Source organism: Haliotis cracherodii, unplaced genomic scaffold, assembly GCF_022045235.1.
Source record: "Haliotis cracherodii isolate W230 unplaced genomic scaffold, xgHalCrac1.p SCAF_1, whole genome shotgun sequence".
NCBI classification, from domain to species: Eukaryota; Metazoa; Mollusca; class Gastropoda; order Lepetellida; family Haliotidae; genus Haliotis; species Haliotis cracherodii.
In genome coordinates this window covers 8,464,974-8,485,855 of record NW_027266264.1, presented here as the reverse complement: position 1 = coordinate 8,485,855, position 20,882 = coordinate 8,464,974, and the positions used below count along the sequence as shown (strand labels likewise).

The following is a 20,882-nucleotide window of genomic DNA, read 5'->3' as shown; positions in this document are numbered from 1 at the left end:
AGGCAATATTTGTTTTACGCATTTTTGAACACTGATTAGTTTAACCGTTATCTATAAAGATTTCGACAAAAGGTGCATGTTAATTAATTTCTTCAGCCAAACGAACAGACAAATAGAACGGCGGAGCTCATCGTATGTCATCATTTGGAAATACCCCAGATGGTTATAGTTTAATAATAAAAAAAAGTATCCATGCAGTGAAAGCATTTTCTTATTTCGGATTGCGTCGATAATACGATTACTACTCACTTGTTGTCATCCACATTTTCTCGTATAACCCTACACTTGTGTATTTGTCGTCATTCACTTGATGCTCAGTTAATGAATTTATTACAGGTACAATTAGTGGTAGCACCACTTAGATTACCTGACAAAGGTTCCCATTTGGCATTTATTGTGTCTTGGGTAATTATTCAATCTAAATCCAGGTTTGAAGTGAGGTGAAATGTGTGTTATATAATATGCACGTGGCAGCCCAGCAAGAGGTGAATGATCAGTTGATTTACTTTTTTATGTAAATCAACGGATCGTTCCTAGTCATCAAAGGATTAACAGAAATTACGTTGATTGATTAATCACTGTTATCTTGCACAGTGGATATGTCAAATGGGAGTGTTTACATGTCTAGGTTTACTAAAACAAAGGGAATACACTCATATCATGGCGTGAAGTGTCGATGTAAAAACAACATACTTTGTTCAAAGGGTTAACTAATAATACGTTGATTGATTGCTCATTGTTATCTATCACTCAATGGATTTTTTAGGAACCGTGGACGTTATGAAAATAGTTGTCACGTGGGCTTTCTCAGCCGACCCTTGAGACTTGACACCTATGTGAAACACCTGAAACAATCTAAGTGATCAGTTGAGAAAGGAACACGGGTTATAATATCCCGAAACGATATATATCTTTAAAAATATTTGATTGTTACAGAGACACGTGACATTGAATAAGTTTCTTTGTACAGCTGCAGACGAGTGGGATATTGTTCCTTTGTGTGGATATTCACGGATACATTCCACGAACAAGGAAGCTGCCCAAAATTTATACACATAAATTTGGTAGGTTGTAATTATGGTATTTGCATTTTGTTTTCCTTCATTCGCTGTAGCATTGAACCGATTCATTCTTGTTCCTCTGCGTCTTGGTTGGGAAATTCTTCAGATTGACTAAAATTGATTAAGACGATCAAAAGGGCCTAACAACATCACAACAGATTATTATGTTGGATTAGAAGCCAAACAACATAGAAATGTACTTTTCAACGTAACATTTTCAGTCTTTTGGTGAAGACATTAAACATCAAAATGTTTGGAATTCGTTATCATAATAATACAGATGGAAATGTTTTTCAGTCACTTTGTAAAATAACTGAATCTTTAAGCGTTTAATAAATTTGAAAATGTTACACATTTTGACAGTAAAAAAATATACACACTATAAGAAAAAGCAATGCTCAGGTGACATATTTACTTTGTGTTGCAAGTCAATATAGTGTAAACGAAAATCGCAAAATTACCAAGCAAGTGACTTATAAAAAATATGTCACCATTACCGAAGCTACCCGCAAAGATACCTACATTTCCTTATTATCTCAAAAACTGTATTTCATTTTGTTAATCAATGTGACCATAGGCCCTTATTACTACCCATACAAGTGACTAATGCACTTACAAATGGTGAACTAGTCTAGATTTCTGCTATACATCCGGGTACTCACTGGGAAAAAACAATAACAAAGGCAACAACCAGTCCCGGGGAATTGCGTTAGATCAGTGCCCCTTTAATATAAGACTGTGTTCGTTTTGATATTACTGTGAAGCTTACATTACATTGGAATGTAGTTCAGTTAATTTCTAATATTTCTCCTTATCTATAAAAGAGTTGAAACATTTAACCTATCATGTTAGCTGATCTTTAACGTAGCGATTATCATCCATTCCCATTAACCTGAGGCATTGTTCTCTCAATTCAGTATGGATTTCACAGATTAAAACTACTAATTAAAACCAATTAACCAGTCAACAGGCAATGGAGGAGAAAGTATTACTTTGCAATGTACACTACCCTCCACAATGGACAATGATGGTTTTCGCTGGCCACTGTGTAATTACAGGTTTTATGACCGGCCACAGCCTCTAATTATGGGTCATCACTGACTGCCTTAAAGTAATGTTGACTTTAAATCATTAGACAACCAGAGGCTGTTGATCCACACAGCCCCATAACAATGATGCACGATGTCTGCCAAGCACTCTGAATCTGGCGTCTGCTGTACAGATTGGTGAGTGAGACACCTGTATTGTGCCCAGAACAAACTTGCCACTTCTGCTTCATCCACTTGCATAATATCTGGTGATAAATTAGGGACCATCTCAAGATTTGTCAGTCATTTAATTTAAAATCTGGTCTGGCTTTGTTTTGTCTTTGGATTTTGGCCTATTTTGGGGACACTGTCACTTTTGAAATAGTACTGTGACAGTATTTGGGGCATCATTACCCTGCAACAATGCAGATTATGTTAAAGTTTAGTTGACATGATGACCATGCATTTCAACGGTTCAACTCGTGCTTGGGAACTTTGGGTAGATGTATGGGAGGTCGCTCTTATACTGATCTGGTAATAGTTATACACTTTTGAATATCTTCTTTTTAAAACCAAATGAAAATTAACTTCGGTTGGTGGTCATGCATATGATTTTCATTGTTTTATTACTAAGGCATGGTGTGGACATCAATTGTCAATCAATAATTCAACCTGTCATCACTGTACTGACATTATTAGCATGCATCAGTAGTTTCCTCAGCTGTTAAATGTTCAGTATGATTTAATTTAATATTTGAAAAAATAATTCTGTACACTATCCGATATTACTATTTTTTTTATGGGACACTGCAGAATGGTGATAGTCTGTTGGTTTAACGCACTGCAATATGCTGTACCAAAGTGTGAACAGCAGTGCCAAGGTTTAGGGTTCAAATCCATACTAGTAGCTCCCTCTGGTTATGACCCTGGGTCTTTCAGCACACGCAGGCTCAGCATTTTTTCCACATTGTGAACCATCTACCATGCATGTCAGTGCTTGCTGTCCTCCAACATTAAGCTGTGAAATAACTAAACTATTGTTCAAAGAAGCATTAAAGCCACTTACTCGCTCGAATGAGCAACTGATTCCTTTTTTCTCACACTGCATTGTTTCACACCTTAAAGAACACTTTCTCTCTATGATCCTGTAAATGTGTCATAAATTATTTTTTGTATGAATTAGATTTTTTAAAATGATATTTTAGCTGATAAGTGATCATATTTTTTAAGATTTATACTTGCTGTATAACCATGTGCCTGTAGAAGTGACATTAAACCATTTGTCGGGGAATGAATTAAGTTAGATAAAAAAGACAATTTAGCTTTGGAGATGGTCGTGCACTTACACAAGACCGTAAATTGTCTTGTTTTCATGTGTTCTCCTCATGCTGTCTATTCATCAGTGCCACAAGTCATTCAGCTTGCCTGTGCCAGTCCCCACTTTGCACTATGGACAGTGGAAGTATATCGTTGCTTTGATATACGATGGTGGGATATTTGATCCAGCTCTTCTGTCTGGGGAGGCTGGAAAAGTCATAATTGTGCAATGGCATGTAGGAATCACAGCGTGTAACCAGATTCACATAGCCTTAGGGTAACGGAAATAACTTCTTGTCCTAAATCTGTTTCCCTACTGTTGATTCTGGTACTTATTATTATAGACCCCGTGAAAATCCGGGGTAGAATAGGTCTTCAACAACCCATGCTTGCCGTAAAAGGCGACTATGCTTGTCGTAAAAGGCGACTAACAGGATCGGGTGGTCAGGCTTGCTGTCTTGGTTGATGCATGTCATCGATCCCAATTGCGTGGATCGATGCTCATGATATTAATCACTGGTCCAGACTCGATTATTTACAGACCGCCGTCATATAGCTGGAATATTGCTGAGTGCGGCGTTAAACAACAAACAAACCAAACAAAATCAACTTATTATTATATATACTGTTTGCATGAAATTTATTGTTTGGGATGCTTCGTCATCTATCATCTATCATAACATTTAAAAAATAATTTACTTTGGGAATAGTGTATATATAACAATAAGTAATTAGGAGTTATCTGTCATGTGAAGAACCCAGTTACAGATCGTCAAAACAATGAAATAATATCATTGAAATAGCTCATGGTAAACTCTTATAATGATGGGATGACTTTATCTGTACTGTGGGTCTTATGGCTTTTCACCTCAATAAATCCTTGAATCCCTTGACATAGCTCATCAGCCTGTTGTTTAATGCCGCACTCAGCAATATTCCAGCTATATGATGGGGGTCTGTAAATAATAAAATCTGGACCAGACAATCCAGTGATTGACATCATGAGCATCGGTCCACACAGTTGGGATACGATGACATGCATCAACCAAGTCAGCGAGCCTGACCACCCGATCCCGTTAGTCGCCTCGTACGACAAGCATAGTTGCTTTTTACAGCAAGCATGGGTTGCTGAAGACCTATTCTACCCCGGATCCTCACAGGTCCATCAGCATGTAGTGATACTTATTTTTCCCAGTGAGGCGTATAATGAGAATAAGGGTGGTTGGGTAACTTAGTGGTTCAAGTGTTCACTTCTCACACCAGAGACTCAGGTTTGATTCCCACATGGGTATATTGTGTGGAACCTATTTCTTATGTTCCCCGCTGTGATGTTGCTGGAATATTGCTAAAAACAACATAAACCATCACTCATAGTACTGAGAATAATTTCTGCTATCACCTTGGCAGCAGCCTGTGAATAACTTACTGTGACATATGGTTTTATCACATGTCTCGAGATGTATTGCTTTTTTCATAATGATCATTCTATGTTTGGTTGTTATTATAATATTTCTTGATTTGTTTTTTAGTGAGCATTCATGCAGCTGAACATGTATTCTTGAATAATTAAATTATTTGAATTTCATCCAAATATCTAAGTAATGTGAGGAGGGAGGCATAACATTTTTCACAGATGTTTTTAGAACTGTTCAAGGAATCTGTGTACATCAATGTACAGATGTGATTCACAAGAATCATGAATGTGTGGTTGGAGTAAGTGTACTATGAATGTTATCAGTTATAGAAATGAGAGCACAAGCAATTTTCTGTAGGTGCTTGAGGACCATAAAATTATGTTTGGTAATGAGGCAAGATGTTTGGTAGTGTGACAGGTGGGGATGAAAATCTAAAAAAAACCATTTTATTATGGCATTAAAAGCTTATGGTTATTTTGTTCAAATACCTTATTAACTTGTAGTAATGGACGTTCAATATAACATGAACTAATAACAATTCAATGACATTTATGATTTCATAATTGTTTTGTACTGTCATAAATCATGACGAACATGGCAACACTCTGGTGAATAAATGATTGATGTGTTGATAAAAATTCATATAATTTTTGTCTAAGACAAAAACTATGTATCAGAACCCATGGCAATTCAAGCATGATATGCTCCTTCAGTGAAGTTGATGGGGCTGCTGTTGAAGACAAAATCAATGAGCATGGCCAGGTCTATTCCCTGAGCATCCGGACTCCTACACCTAATGCAATGTTATGTTAGGTGTAGACTGCCCAATCAAGCTAATGACGTCCACGTTGAGCAGCAGAAACACCTGCCCAACTCCTCCACATAGTAACCTCATCAGTCTAGTCTCTTCAGCAACCACATAATTGAGAAAATTACAGTGACCACAGTCTCTGGGGTGTTGGTCGTCCAATATACCTGGGTGAGGTCTTCGCCTGATACTTTCCTCATCAGTCATGGCACTGTTTGAGGAGACTGCTGACCTTGGTCAGATGCTACATCACCTGCCGGAGTGAATGTTGCTGCTATCTCTGTCCTACTACTGTCTATGTCCTACTATGTCCTACTATCACTGATGCTACATCACCTGCCTGACTCGCCACTATCTCTGTCCTGTACTACCTCTGTGGTCTACTGGATAGATAATCTGCCCAGAGAGCATAAGGTCTGTTGTTCAATAGACTGGCTGTGTTGGGCCAAAATATATTAAAAGATGGCACTTGTTGTTACCCAGCCTCACTCACTCACTCACTCACTCACTCACTCACTCACTCACTCACTCACTCACTCACTCACTCACTCACTCACTCACTCACTCACTCACTCACCTCTACATCACCTGCTTAACATCTGATTTGGCAGATGCATCACACATCATCTCCTTAACAATAGTCCTAAAACTAGTGTCTAGGTTTGACCCCTTTTTCAAGTATACAATGTCCTTCCAGTTGAAGTGCCACCGTGGAGACAGATAGTAATCCCAGTATTTTGTAGGAAATCACCTTCTGTCCCCCGTTGTAAACTCCTTAGTCTAGGTGTCACTGTCAAAAGCAGATAACAATGAACACTTGACTAACCTGATCTGTTAGTCTTGGCTGTGCCCAGATGCAAGATGACATAACCACCTCATATCCTATGATCCTGAACACTTCTTGAAAAGACATATGTTGGCACAGGATGATCACAATGTCTCTCAGTTATGTGGTACACTCAGTCTTGTCTCCAATTACCAAGATGACTTGGAAACAGCAATATCTTTGGCATGTAGTCACAGCCTGCGAGGATGCACACAGTTCACTCATCGTTGATGCTTGTAATGTACTGGCTTCCAGCTCACAAGGGAATACGCTTGTCTTCTACATGGTAAACACAGTCCCATTGTCTGCCCCAGATGAGAGAAAATACATTACTAACACCCCTGGGTATAAACCTTGTTTCGTCTTCAAGGCCACCTAGCCAGGTCCTACCTGCAAGACTCAATCATCGGATCACGACCACTTAGTAAACTCCTACTCAAGGACTCCCAGTCATTACAGTCAGGTCACACCCACCGACTAACAGACTAAATGTTATGAGGCAGTATCCTGGTTTATGTCCAGACTTCATGTCTTGTTAAGTTTGTTTTTGCCTAGTCGTTAAAGGCGCCCCATTTTGGTGTACAGAATATTGTCCCCTGAACACGCCAGAAAATGATGATCAATGGTTCAAATCCTGGTTTGTCCCGATTCTGTCTCTAGTCTTGTCTATACCATACCCATGCCTGTGGGTTTTACAAAAGTGGAAATGTCAACCTACAATGTGGAACCTACATCAATGCATCAGTGAGTGAGTCTGGTTTTACGCCGCTTTTAGCAATATTTAAGCAATATCATGGTGGGGGACGACAGAAATGGGCTTCACTACATTGTACCCATGTCAGGAATCGGACCCGGGACTTTGGTGTGATGAGCGAACACTTTAACCACCAGGCTACCCGACCGCCCATATCACTGCATCAAGCTGACAAGCTGTGATGTAACTGGAATAACTTAAACCCATCTCCCTCACTCACTTACTCACTCACTCACTCTATTTGTTTTCACGACTATTTGCATGACCAAATACTTAATCTACATAACCTGAGCTGCATTGATGGTGTTGTTCTACCCAGCAATGTCATGTCAAATTAAATGATTAAACTGAACAAAACATTAGTTTTGGGATTGGGATGGGTAGGGATTGAATCCCTTTTTTCTGTTCTGTTCTGTGCAGGTTTGAACCTTGTAAGAAAGTACCAGGGATTATTTACCCCCCAGGATTCAAGGTCCCCAGCACCCTATGCTTGTCGTAAGTGGCTACTACATGGATCGGGTGGTGAGCTCGGTGACTTGGTTGATTGCGTGTCATTGTACCCTGACCACATGGATCGTTGCTCATAATATCAATCACTGGATTGTCTGGTCCAGAATTGATTATTTACAGACTGTCGTCCAGTACCTGGAATATTGCTGCGTACAGCACTAAACAACAAGCAAAGAGTCAGAGAGTTTCTGAAACATAGAAACATGACATAAGTTTAAACACGCAGTAAGTAAACAGTTCTGATGTTTCTAAAATTTATGATGCAATGGGGATGTCATAATACATACTTAACAGACTTTGGAGTAGAATCCTTAGACTAACATATAGCTCCCAAAATAAAGTTATGTTTAAGATTATTAGAACACTTTTTTCAGGAACCTAAAGCTTCTTAATTTCAGGGTTGAGCTGAAGGGGTGAGGAGGATGGGATGCTGGAACTGAGAAGGGGATGGGGATGAGAAATGGATTGTGTCATATGTTTAGTAAAAATCCTTTGTAGAAGGGCTACAGGTAACAGTGTTTTTAAGTGTCATTTTAGAAGCTCTATAGTATCAACAATGACAGAGGTGCGAGGATTTCACTTTCTTTATGCTTTCAGTGCAAAGTTTTGGTACATATGTGCTAGCTTGTTAAAGGTATTATTGCTTCTGTACCAAAACATTGCAAATAAAAAAGTTGAATTCTATCTCTGTCCTCATTACAAACTAGAGCCTATCATCATATTTAACGTATTCTTAGGTCTGGAGTATTTCACATTTTAACAAAGAAATGCCACCGTTATCAAAGAATATGTAGACAGCATCCGGGAATACTGTTCCACTGCAGCTAGCTGGTACGTTGTCAGCTCACCAATACTCCTATACAATACAGCACCACAGTGTCCTGATGTAATAGTATTAGTACAACGAGAGTCATGTGCATCCTACTCCAGGCATTACATAACCGAATCCCTCTCATGTGAACACCACCATTTGTCATAACAGCATCACTACTACTACAACAACTGCATAGTAAATCTGTTTTTGTCCTCCCATTCACAGACAATGATGGGACCTGGACCGCTCCCCGATTGGCCAGACGGAGTTGATTGAGGTCTGACTGACAGTCAGAGACTCCAGCACATTGTGGTGGGCTGCCCGCACGACAGGAGCCCTCCGACAGCACGCTTTCCCTCTCTCCTCCCTCGCCCCTGAGGCAGATTAACACAAGCTGATGATGAGCCTAACAGTGTGAAGGATACAGGATACTGCTACAGGCTTCTACGCTCATGCTGTCTGTGTAGCACCTGACGACGGAGCACATCGGAGTAGCTTGGAGTACACGCTGGATATACTTGGTCAGGTGTCTTTGATTATTGGACTACCTGGTTTGATAACGAGGATTTGTATTTGCTTCAGGTATGTACAAAGTTTGCTTAAATACATACGAAGTGCATGAGGTTCTGAGAAGCAGATCTAGCAATAATTGGTTATTGATTATAGATCATTGGATTCATGATTATTTTGATGGCAGTTGTAAAAAGTTTTATTTTATTAGGGAGTATATTAGACTTTTCAAGATGGTCATACAAGATACTGGTGGTGTTATTTCGTCAGCCGTGGTCAATTGACCATTGGAAATTAGGATTCTTCTGACTTTAAAATTCCTTTTGCTTGATGAGTTTATTCTTTTGAAGAGAATTACGAACTTGATATCGTTTTTCCTATGACAAACCAAGCGACACATCCTGAGTTAATGAGTGCAGAGGTAGGGAGAATGTTCCAGTTTGAAGCCTTGTCAAAGTACTTATTAAGATGACGTTTCAGATAAGCGAGTACTGGGGTGGGTAAGTTTAGTACATGACATGTATAAATTGTTAATCAACTTTTGTAATATTGGGTTACGAAGGACAGTTCATTAGCACTAGGTATGACAACATCTTTTGTCCAAGGCCCGAGTGTACTCCGACATGAGTACACTGGATGCCTCTAACGGCACAGTTGGCCCTCTTTTCCTAATTTATAAGGCATTGTCAAAGCATTGAGTTGAGGACGTGCAGTTAATTACAACACAGTTGACTAATCAATGTTGTGTAGAAAGTGAGAGACGCACATTGCTGGTCGGGGTATGTGCAATTAGCGATGTTTGTCTAATCAATTCATGGATTAGAAACTGCAGTTCCATATACATGGATGTATGGATCGAGGGGTTTCAGCTTCATGTTGTTCTAGCTTTTCCAGGAGATAACTCGTTTATTGAAATGTGACCAAGATACATGCAAGGAGTAGAAATGTAATTGTTTATGCCACCTATAGAAGATGGGTCTATAGGTGATACAATAACTGTGGAATGGTTGTCTAAGTGATGTACAATACATGTGTAATGAAGCTATAGTTGTCGAAGTGACGTACAATAAATGTGGAATAGTGGTCTAAGTGATGAACAATAGATGTGGAATGAAGCTATAGTTGTCTAAGTGACGTACAATAAATGTGGCATAGTGGTCTAAGTGATGTACAATAGATGTGGAATGAAGCTATAGTTGTCTAAGTGACGTACAATAAATGTGGAATAGTGGTCTAAGTGATGCACAATAGATGTGGACTAGTGGTCTAAGTGATGTACAATAAATGTGGACTAGTGGTCTAAGTGGCATACAATACATGTGTAATGAAGCTATAGTGGTCTAAGTGATGTACAATAAATGTGGAATGGTTGTCTTAGTGATGTACAATAGATGTGGATTGCAGCTATAGTGGTCTAAGTGATGTACAATAGATGTGGACTAGTGGTCTAAGTGGCATACAATACATGTGGACTAGTGGTCTAAGTGATGTACAATAAATGTGGAATGGTTGTCTGATTGATGTACAATAGATCTGGAATGCAGCTATAGTGGTCTAAGTGATGTACAATAAATGTTGAATAGTGGTCTAAGTGATGTAATAAATGTGGAAGAGGCGTCTAAGTGGTGTAAAATACATGTTGAAGGGGTTCAAGGGGTTGACAGTAAATGTGGAATAGTGGTCTTAGTGGAATGCAATATGTCTGAAATTGGCTTTGTTAGGTTATAAATATATTACATTTGTTTTAATTTAAATCCACAAATATGTTGATGCTTTAAAAGAGCAGATCTGACCTATAATGTTGAAAATATAATGCTTATCATGATTGATCCCTCCAAATCAAAAAAAGTTTCAGAGCATTTGATAACATAAAGTCGAGAAAAGAACTTCACCCAAATGACAATTTGGATTCATATTGAGATTAATAAGAAAGACATCCATTAAAAGTGTCAGATAATGCAAGGCATTCAGGATGAACACATCAAGCCAAATTATAGACATTTGTTTTAATGGTTTTGACTAATAGCCATTTTCCCCTATCTCATCAACCCTTGCACACTTCCACACGATGGCATTTAGGATAAAATTGTCAGTGTGTCTAAACGCAGGGATGAAAAGTCTGGCAAGTAAACTACCAGCTTTATCAGTAATTACTTGTGTTCTTCTTGTTAAGGGGATGTGTCGTACCATCAGCAGAAACTGTTACAGGACAATTAATGATGAATAGACGAGTGTTGTAATCCCTGCAACGAGTATTTGTTTCTTGATGAAGCTGTCTGATTATTGGATGCGAGTGTCTTATCTTCATCTTGTCTTCAAAAAGCGATGAAGACTTTGACCAGGAACCTTTGTCAGATCTTCCCATATCAATAATAGAGGGACGAAAAGGCTAATGTTACAGTGTGGGAAATTGGTGATAGTTCGTTCTATTTCATTGGTTGTTAGTGGTGTTAGTTGTTGAACTTAGCTGATATCTGTGGTCATTGATATTTTATTGTCTTTGAAGGGAATGTACAACCTGGAATAATCTTCTTGAACTAATTTAAACTTGTTTTTGTTCATTATGCATTTGTTCATTGATATTATATTGATGGATGGATGCAGAGTGGTCATGTGTTTAACAACAGACACCTTATGTATATCTACATTGAATGAACGTCTCTCTGAAGGCCATGTGATAGAAAACAGCCTCGCTGTCTCAAGCCCACACATTCTAAAAACTGCGGGTCAATTGAATTGTAGGTGATGTTTCACATTATACCAATGGAAAGTAGAGAGCGATGGTGGCATTTCAAAAATATGTTGTGTAATCAATATGGGAGAAACAGCAGTGATATTTCAATGGTATTGAAAGTACTCTCATGCACCACTATATTTTCCGTCTACATTGGAAAATTAAATACTGACAACAAGTTCTTGTGATAGATAACACTGTTTCACCAACACTGAAAAAGAAACTCAATAGATTGAATTAAATTGGAAAAAATGTGATCTCATTTTAAAGTTCTTGTTACAACCAACAACTAAATCTTAATGATTTTTTCTGAATGTTGAACTCCTCATCAACTGATTTTTATCCTTAAAGAAACAATGCTGTCAAACTGTTTAACACATTCCTTTCAAGTTGTAGGATTTTCAGGAAATTCTTTAATTTCCAGCCTGGGTGTGACATTTGGCTTTCAGTTTAAAGTTTGACTGCATTAAATGTGGTTCCGCTTGACTGATCAGCTCACTCCTTAAGTGCTGCTTGTTGTGATAGATAAGTAACGTACATACACATTCTGTCACGTTCACCATCAACAGTCAACTTTTTCTTCGCAAGTTCATCAAGTTTAGTTTGTATAGTAACCCAACTCAACACTGAATGCTTCAGCGTGATCAGCTACTGGGTATTGGCTTGTAATCCATAGCAGAGGAATGTTGCTGGTCTGCATAGCAGGAGATGGCATGGAATAGATCCCCACGTTGATGGCTGACTGAAAGACAAAGGCCCAAACTGCATGGATAAGTTGTACATACATGTGCATGATAAGTATGGCTCAACAAGTAGATACTGGTTGTATTGATCATCTACTTGGCCCAACCAGTATACATGGGTGAGCATAGGTCCTTTATGTGCGTGCACATGCTTAGAATGGCCCATCTGCCCATACATGCCACGATTTAAGTGCCTGAGTATACAGGCTCCACCCTATATTGGCTCTTATATAACATCATGCATACATGGCAGGATTTGAGTGCCTGAGTCGACACGCTCCACCCTATATTGTCTCTTATATAACATCATGCATACATGGCAGGATCTGAGTGCCTGAGTATACAGGCTCCACCCTATATTGTCTTGTATATAACATCATGCATACATGGCAGGATTTAAATGCCTGAGTGTACAGGCTCCACCCTATATTGTCTTGTATATAACATCATGCATACATGCCAGGATTTAAGTGCCTGAGTCGACACGCACCACCCTATATTGTCTCTTATATATAACATCATGCATACATGGCAGGTTTTGAGTGCCTGAGTGTACAGGCTCCACCCTATATTGGCTCTTATATAACATCATGCATACATGGCAGGATTTAAGTGCCTTAGTATACAGGCTCCACCCTATATTGGCTCTTATATAACATCATGCAAACATGGCAGGATTTGAGTGCCTGAGTATACAGGCTCCACCCTATATTGGCTCTTATATAACATCATGCAAACATGCCAGGATTTGAGTGCCTGAGTCGACATGCACCACCCTTTATTGGATCTTATATGAAATCATCCATACATGCCAGGATTACACACCAGGAGTTCTCTTGGTATTCTATATTTCATCAAGAGTTTGGTACAGCACACGGGTTGTGTCTGTAGACATTGGTTGCCTTAGATTAACTTACATCAGAGTACTTAAAAAGCATTTCCTTACATTGGTCTAAGTTTGTCTGTGCATGGATCCTGTAGACATGGTTCTGCTCCAGTACATGGGTAAGACTTCAAGCCATGGACCACAGTGGAGGCAGGGGATTTCCTCATCACCTGAAGGCTCCCCAGGCATTGATTAATTGATTAAGTGGTTTCTTTCAGTCAGCGTATGCCTTCATGCCACGGCCTTGTCTTCAGAAGATGCACAGCAATTCTGGATCCAGAGAAATGCAGTGTAACATAAATAGTACTCTGTAGTTGATAAATAGATCAGTGCTTTGATGTTATACTGCTGGCAAATTGTTTCTGTTTATGGAACGACGTGTGGCCTCTGTGATATAGGTTTTCTATTGCATCCCTTTAAGCAGTGGAATTAGTTCCTGGGATGACACCCATACCATATCTCGCCACTCCTGAATCTCATATATTGGCTGTCTCTTTCTCCTTCTGTATTCCACCTAGGATTGCCCCAGCTTCTGAAGCCAGAGGAGTCTAAGAGACATCCATTGGAGTGACTTATTTACCCTGTCTCTGCCCGACTTGCTAGATTCCAGTCAACTTCATTGTAACCTCAAGCTTACATCAGTGTTTTCCTATTTTGATAACCAATGACTTTAATTACCTTTGTAGTGAGATTATTGCACCCATTGTTAGCTCACCTGAACTTAGATGTTCATTTTTAGCTCACCTGAAAGGATGTTTATTTATTGTTGTAGGGTGTATATTGCTCGTCGTATGTCCTCTCACACAACATGGCCTATGACACTGGAACCACTTGCATAGATTATTCCATCATGATGGTTGCCACTCTAAAGTGTTCTATTTCTCAGATAGTTTCTTTCTTTTTCATACACATTCAGAATGTGTTGTGCAAGATTACACATCAAGTTATAATAATTGTCAGCTTTGTAACTGACTTTATAACTTGTATTCATGTATTCAATTTTTTCTACATTCGTCAAAATGAACATAAAATATTTACCATGATAGAAATTACAATTCTAAAATGGAGACCTTCTTGCCAACAAATGGCAAAGTTTTTCAGGTAAAGCCTGTGCCATTATGATTCAAATGATCAAGAAGGTCATTGTAGAGATGGTAGTCACCACAAAGTTGTCCATTATCATCATTATATTCTCGAGAGGTGTTTTTCTTTTTCATCAGCCTATCAAATACTGACACTACACAAGCTGTCTCACCTTCACCTTCAAGTTCCATGCATATCAAAACTGTCAAATAATCCAAACTGAAGGTAACATGTGCCAAGGAGTTGAAATGTCACCACCTATCTATGATCTGTTTCTGTCTGATGATTCTCGATGTTCGCTTTCCCAAGAGCCCAGCACGGCGTGTCATCTGGTGAGTTACTGTCAGTCGTGACTGTTTTACACGTTGACAACGTGAAGGGCCTTTCACAATTGTGACACTAGATTAGCCTGATTTGGTTGGTTTGTTGTTTAACGCCGCACTCAGCAATATTCCAGCTATATGACGGCGGTCTGTAAATAATCGAGTCTGGACCCGACAATACAGTGATTGATATCATGAGCATCGATCCATTCAAATTGGGATCGATGACATGTATCAACCAAGTCAGCGAGTCTGACCACCCGATCCCGTTAGTCGCCATTTACGACAAGCATAGTCGCCTTTTACGGCAAGCATGGGTTGCTGAAGACCTATTCTACCCCGGAATCTTCAGGGGTCAGATTAGCTTGACATAATGCGAGTAGAAATGTCTACAAGAAGTATCAAAATATCCAAAAACAACTTTGGTTATTGTTCTTTTGGTCATTGTGTGGTTACCGTAATTACAAGTATTTTGGCAATAGGCTCAAGAAACATGCAATCTGATCGGCTGTTTGTGGAAAAGTAGTCATTGTTATGAGGCTTTCATATTGATTACAGCAATGAATTATATTTAGAGAAGCTTCCCTTCCTTGAAATACAACAACATCAGGGTGAAATGTATTTCTATTTTTTAAATGGAAACTAAGTTGTAGTTGTTCTTTGCAATTTGGAAAAAACTCTATCGGTGAAACATGGTCTTGCAGCTCATTTTGCTTTCCTTGGTATGAAGTTCCCTTAGTCTGGTCCACAGCTATCTCTTTTTACAGCAACTTCCCACAGCATCAAACTCATTCTGTTAAAAAAGCATTTGCCATACGGCTCATACTCTGCCCATTGGCCTGGACAATTGTCAATTCAAATAATGCTAGTCAAGCTCAAATATCCACAAAGTAATGTTAAACTAGATGGAAAAGCGACTCACTTGTGCAATGGGAAGACCGCAGATGGCGCAGCACATGCACGAACATACATGTCACCTTCATCACATGACTGACACCAATTTCATGAACATAAAACCTGATTGTGACAGGTAAGCGCTTAACGTATTGAACCTATAATGAATACATTTAACAAATCCACTGAACCCTCTGTGTTAAAGCTGGTGTAATCCAAGCAATAAGGCCATCAAACGGTAGTAGGTACTCTTGTGGTTAAAAATGATAACTATTGAGAAATAGGCATATGCATTTCCATGTGACATTTTATCTGAATATGTGTATTTCATGGACGCTGTATCTACGTTTGGTATTAACTTTTGACCCTTCTTCATCTGTATGGAATATTATTAATAATTTTTGTTTATAAATGTTTGGAAATTGAACAAAATATTGCAAAGTAAAAAAAAGTGTAATGAAATTTGGTATTTGTTAGCTTGTTGTTGGATTCTATTTTGGTCAAATATGTGAACTTTGACCTGGTTTTGACAGACATTAAAATTCCCTCAAAACACATTTTTGGCTCAGTTAACATCTCATCTCGAAATGGCAGACTGACGCAGCAGAATTTGGAAAAAATGTTTCTCTTTATGATCATGATGATTTATTTTGCTCAAATAATTATTTTTTAGTGTTAGGTTTTCCTCCATATTGATGCAGAAAACATTTGAATATCAGTACTGACAGCAACGTTTCTTATTAGCCATTTTACGCTATTGTGTACATAGCAGGTGATACAATTGTCCATTGTCTGTTTTGATTTATCTCCAAGGTTGACAGCAACTTGCTACTCTGCTTTGAAAAGAGCCTTGAATAGTGCCTTGTATAGAGCCTTGTATAGAGCCTTGTATAGAGCCTTCAGTACCTTGAACAGTTAGTCTTATAGCAGGGGAGCACACAGGGAGTTATCTAGCGGTTACCAATAGTCAACCCCAAATCTGAACAAATGACAGTAAAATGTCCCTAATTGAAACAAATTCACAATTCATGTTATTATAGTTATTACTAATATGAATTAGTGATTCATTGATTACAGAAATAGTAAACAGGAAGAGGCTTCAGTGCTTAGTGTTACATTACTGCAATGAATGCAATGTAAAAATACAATGTTGAAATACATCTGATGTAAAAATAAAAGGAACTTTTTAAAAACACCTTTTCTCTCCTAGTTTGCCTGCCAAGACAAGTTTGAAATGCTGGAAAAATCCCTGGAGGCATGACTTGTAGACTAACACTTAGTCTGTGAAAACATTTCTTTGATATTATTGAAACTTATTTTTTTCAATAGAACCTTTCCTTCTCTGCTGTTTTCATGTGTTGAATCAAGAACACTAGACTTGGTTTAGTTTGATGTAGACTTGTTTTGGCTTTTAGTAAAAAATATTTAAAAAATAAATTCCAGTCATGGTGCAGTACTACATGCCTGGTTGTAGATGTGGATGTGATCAGTTGTCTTCCACCCAGTGGGGGGCACGGGTGGCCCAGTCATCTAAGGCACCGCGATTCACTGTGCAGAGTTGCACCCCTTGGGCACGCCAGAAACCTATGATTGTGGGTTCGAATCCCGGTTCGCCCAGATTATGTTTCTAGGTTTGTCGGCACCATACCCGTGCTTGTGGGTTTCACCAAAGTGGTAAACGTCTGAGACCTGCATCACTTCAGACTTTCCTCCCACATTAAGCTGACACCTCGTGATATAACTGGAATAATGTTAAAAGCGGCGTTAAACCCAACTGACTGACTCACTCACTCCCACCCAGTGTTATAACATCAGGCTGGGGTGGCTGAAATGACTGATGACTGACGACAGACATGGGACGACAAAGCATCCTTGACTCCTTAAAGTCTGTGTATATCCTAGATCTATATCAAGAAAACTGACTACAGTCTACTATTACCCCATATATCATACATGGTGTCATTTGTAACTGGTTTTATGATCAAGCAATGTTACTATCAAGTGATGATAATTATGTACATAGAGATTGTTTTCTGGGAATAGATTTCATTGGTAATGGCGGTGTGTGATCTCTGATGAGAAGTCCTGTGTGTGCATAGTTATGATAATAAACATCTTCCCAAGGCAAGAGCGTGCACTAGACTTTTTATAAAAGTTGTTTCCACCCTTGCCACATCAAGCCCACTTTCCTGTGCTAAATAAGTTTGGATTATCGCACATATCGATTGTCCAATCAGAGAATGTTTCACAAAATCAACATCCACGACTGTGCATCTTCGTATGAAAGTGATTTACCACTGCCTGCCTTTGTTGACAAGAATATGTCTTTTTCATCTTTTAAAACCCCCAACGATTGCCTATATTTTTGTGTCAGGGATGAAATCATGAATGTTTTTGTTATCTGATCGATTTGGTCGTCGCCTTTTGTGGCTGCCATCTTTGTGAAGCTATATGAGATAAGAACAGTGATCTGATTGGATATCGTGTTTTCATTACAATAGGCACAACTCGTGATCTTTACGAGGTAGCGCTAGGTTAGAGCCAAGAAAAGTGGCCTTGATGTGGCAAGGGTAGAAACTAGGGTTTGATATTGTCCAGTGGAGATAGTTGCCTAGGGAGGTGGTTGGGTAGCCTGCTGGTTAAAGCATTCGCTCGTCATGCTGAAGACCCGGGTTTGATTCCTGACACTGGTTCAGTGTGTGAAGCCCATTTCTGGTGTCCCCTGCTGCGATATTGCTGGAATATTGCTAAAAGCGGCGTTAAACCTCACTCACTCACTCACTCACTCACTCACTCACTCACTCACTCACTCACTCACTCACTCACTCGCCTCGGGAAGATGGATAACAAATTGCAAGTTAGTTTTATGATTGTTATGTGAGCTTGATCCCTAGCTTATTCAATCATTCAACATCTCTTGTTTTATGGTGCCATGTTTCTGCACTTCAGTGTCATCTAAGCCCGTGTCCATCATACACTGCAACATCAAATCAATCTTTTCCTGTATATAAACGGTTTTATATTTGAATTAGGAATAAACTGCCTGAGCAATTACATTGTGTTAATTTCCTTTTGGTTTTGATATCAGAACGTAATTTCTGTGTTAAATCATGCATAATGGTATAAGACGTGGAATGACATATACGGAAATGACAGCAAGCAATGATGTTGTTTTATGCAATGATGTTATTTATATATAGTAAAAGGTTATGTTTTGATAGGCTCAAAATTGGGTAATGGACAATTGCGTCAACTACTTCTAGATAATTACTCTTTGATCTATGAAATAAATGGGTAATATTGTTAAACAGTTACCTTTAGGGTTGTCATGGAAGACATAACTTGCCCTGCAAGGGAATTTATTTATTTCTCGTCTGCAGTCTTAGATTTTTATTTCAGCAGTAGATTTCCTAACTTTACCATGAAGACCTCTTATTCTATATCATTCGGAAGTTTTTTTGTTGGAATCTGTGAGGTGTTTTTCAATCATGACATTCCTCCTCTCAATAACCAATGGTCTGACGATTCGGCGTAATGTATAAATTTGTTATTTTTTTGTGATTTTCTCATATATCACTGTGTTGTTCTCATACATACCCATCTCCAAGTGTTTTCACCCATTATTACAGTGGGCAAACACACTCTACTCCCCCAGCAGTCTTGTGTGATGGATGGGTCTGTGTACACAGTTAGCCATATTATGGCTGACTCATGGCTCATTCAGCTGTCACTTCAATGAAGATGAGTGGATTTCAACATTCAAATTTTAACCGATTGTTCCGATTCAGAATTATTTGATGATGACCATATATAGCTTGAAAATAGCATCCAGTGACATTCAGCCATCCCATGACCTAGGAGTGGAACAGATCCTATGTAACAGTATGTATTGCAGTAGGAAGTGTCACAACTGCCAGGAACATGGGATGTTTTATAACTTTCCAATAGTCAGCTTTCCCTTCATGTCAAGCAATATTCCTGCAGCTCCAGGCTTTTGCGTTTTCATTTCACAATTTTTGAGGTACAATCAAGCATGCTGTTTCTTTCCAAGATTTCATAGACTGTCATACAGCTCTTGCTCAAAGTTGTTTGATCAAGGTTGCAACATTCAAGGCTACAGTTTAGTTTTCAAAACATTTAGTGGTCGATATGAGACATCATTGACAATAATTATGTCTGATGCAATTCCCTATTTTGCCTGGTACCATATGTTCCAGTATTTATTCAGGTGAACATTTGACTTGCCTTTGCATGTGTTTGTAATGGTGCTACCAGGGAATAGGATCCTCTCACCTTTTAGCAAACACCTAGTATAATCACTATTTGATAATGATTCATAAACACATGCTCATGATATAGTAGGAATTGTTCAATGGACGCTGCTTTTAGCAGTTTTTTTTGTGGCTAAGGAAACGGGTTTGTCACTTTTATTTATTATGAAAATTTAAGACTTTTATTTACTTTATTCTTACTGAAGGTGTCCAACCATAAAACTAAAGACTTAATAATTGAAAAGTTCATGGATATATATAATATTTCTATCCTCCTAAACAGCAAGTGTCGCTAAGCCAACTCTTGTAGGGACAACTTGTTCTCATTATTTCTATAAACTAAGAATTATGATTCAATCAAATAATCATTTCCTAGAGACTTGTACTAGTCTTCCATGCTGTGGTCAGAACCGTCTGTCACAAACTTGCTGTTTTCACTCCTGTCTATGGAAAATCTGAACTGATGAAAAATGGAAGGATGTCTCCATTGGGATGTTTGCCGTCATTGCTTCTCATTTGCGTTGTGGTATTTTTTCCTGAACAGCTGACATTTTTTTAACCTCACATTGTATTGCAAGAGTATATTAGAAATTTCAAAATGGATTATGTTTCTTGGTTTGTCATCACCATGTGCATATCCATGCTGGTAAAAGTGGTAAATGTCTGAGACTTCACAGCATCACTTCAGGCTTTCCTCCCACATCAAGCTGACACGCTGTGATATAACTGGAATACTGTTTGAAGTTGTGTTGAACCAACTCACTCGATCCAAAATAAAATAGTGATGTTAAGGTTTCAGGTATTGATACATAACCCTACTGAAAGCTAAATATACCAAAGTTGTTATCCCCCAGAAGATTCCAGACAGGGAACCTCTCACTGTTCATAAGAAATCTCAGTCGCTT

General features: G+C 38.7%; 1 protein-coding gene across 3 annotated transcripts in view; it reads left to right on the top strand.

Moving 5' to 3' along the window:
* The first annotated feature begins 8,858 nt into the window (after nucleotides 1–8,858).
* LOC139472030 (zwei Ig domain protein zig-8-like) overlaps nucleotides 8,859–20,882 on the top strand; it is a 153,052-nt gene continuing 141,028 nt past the window's right edge. For all 3 annotated transcript variants that reach the window (XM_071254530.1, XM_071254528.1, XM_071254526.1), the window contains exon 1: nucleotides 8,859–9,115. The gene's annotated coding sequence lies outside the window, so the exon portion shown is untranslated. The remainder of the gene's footprint in view (nucleotides 9,116–20,882) is intronic.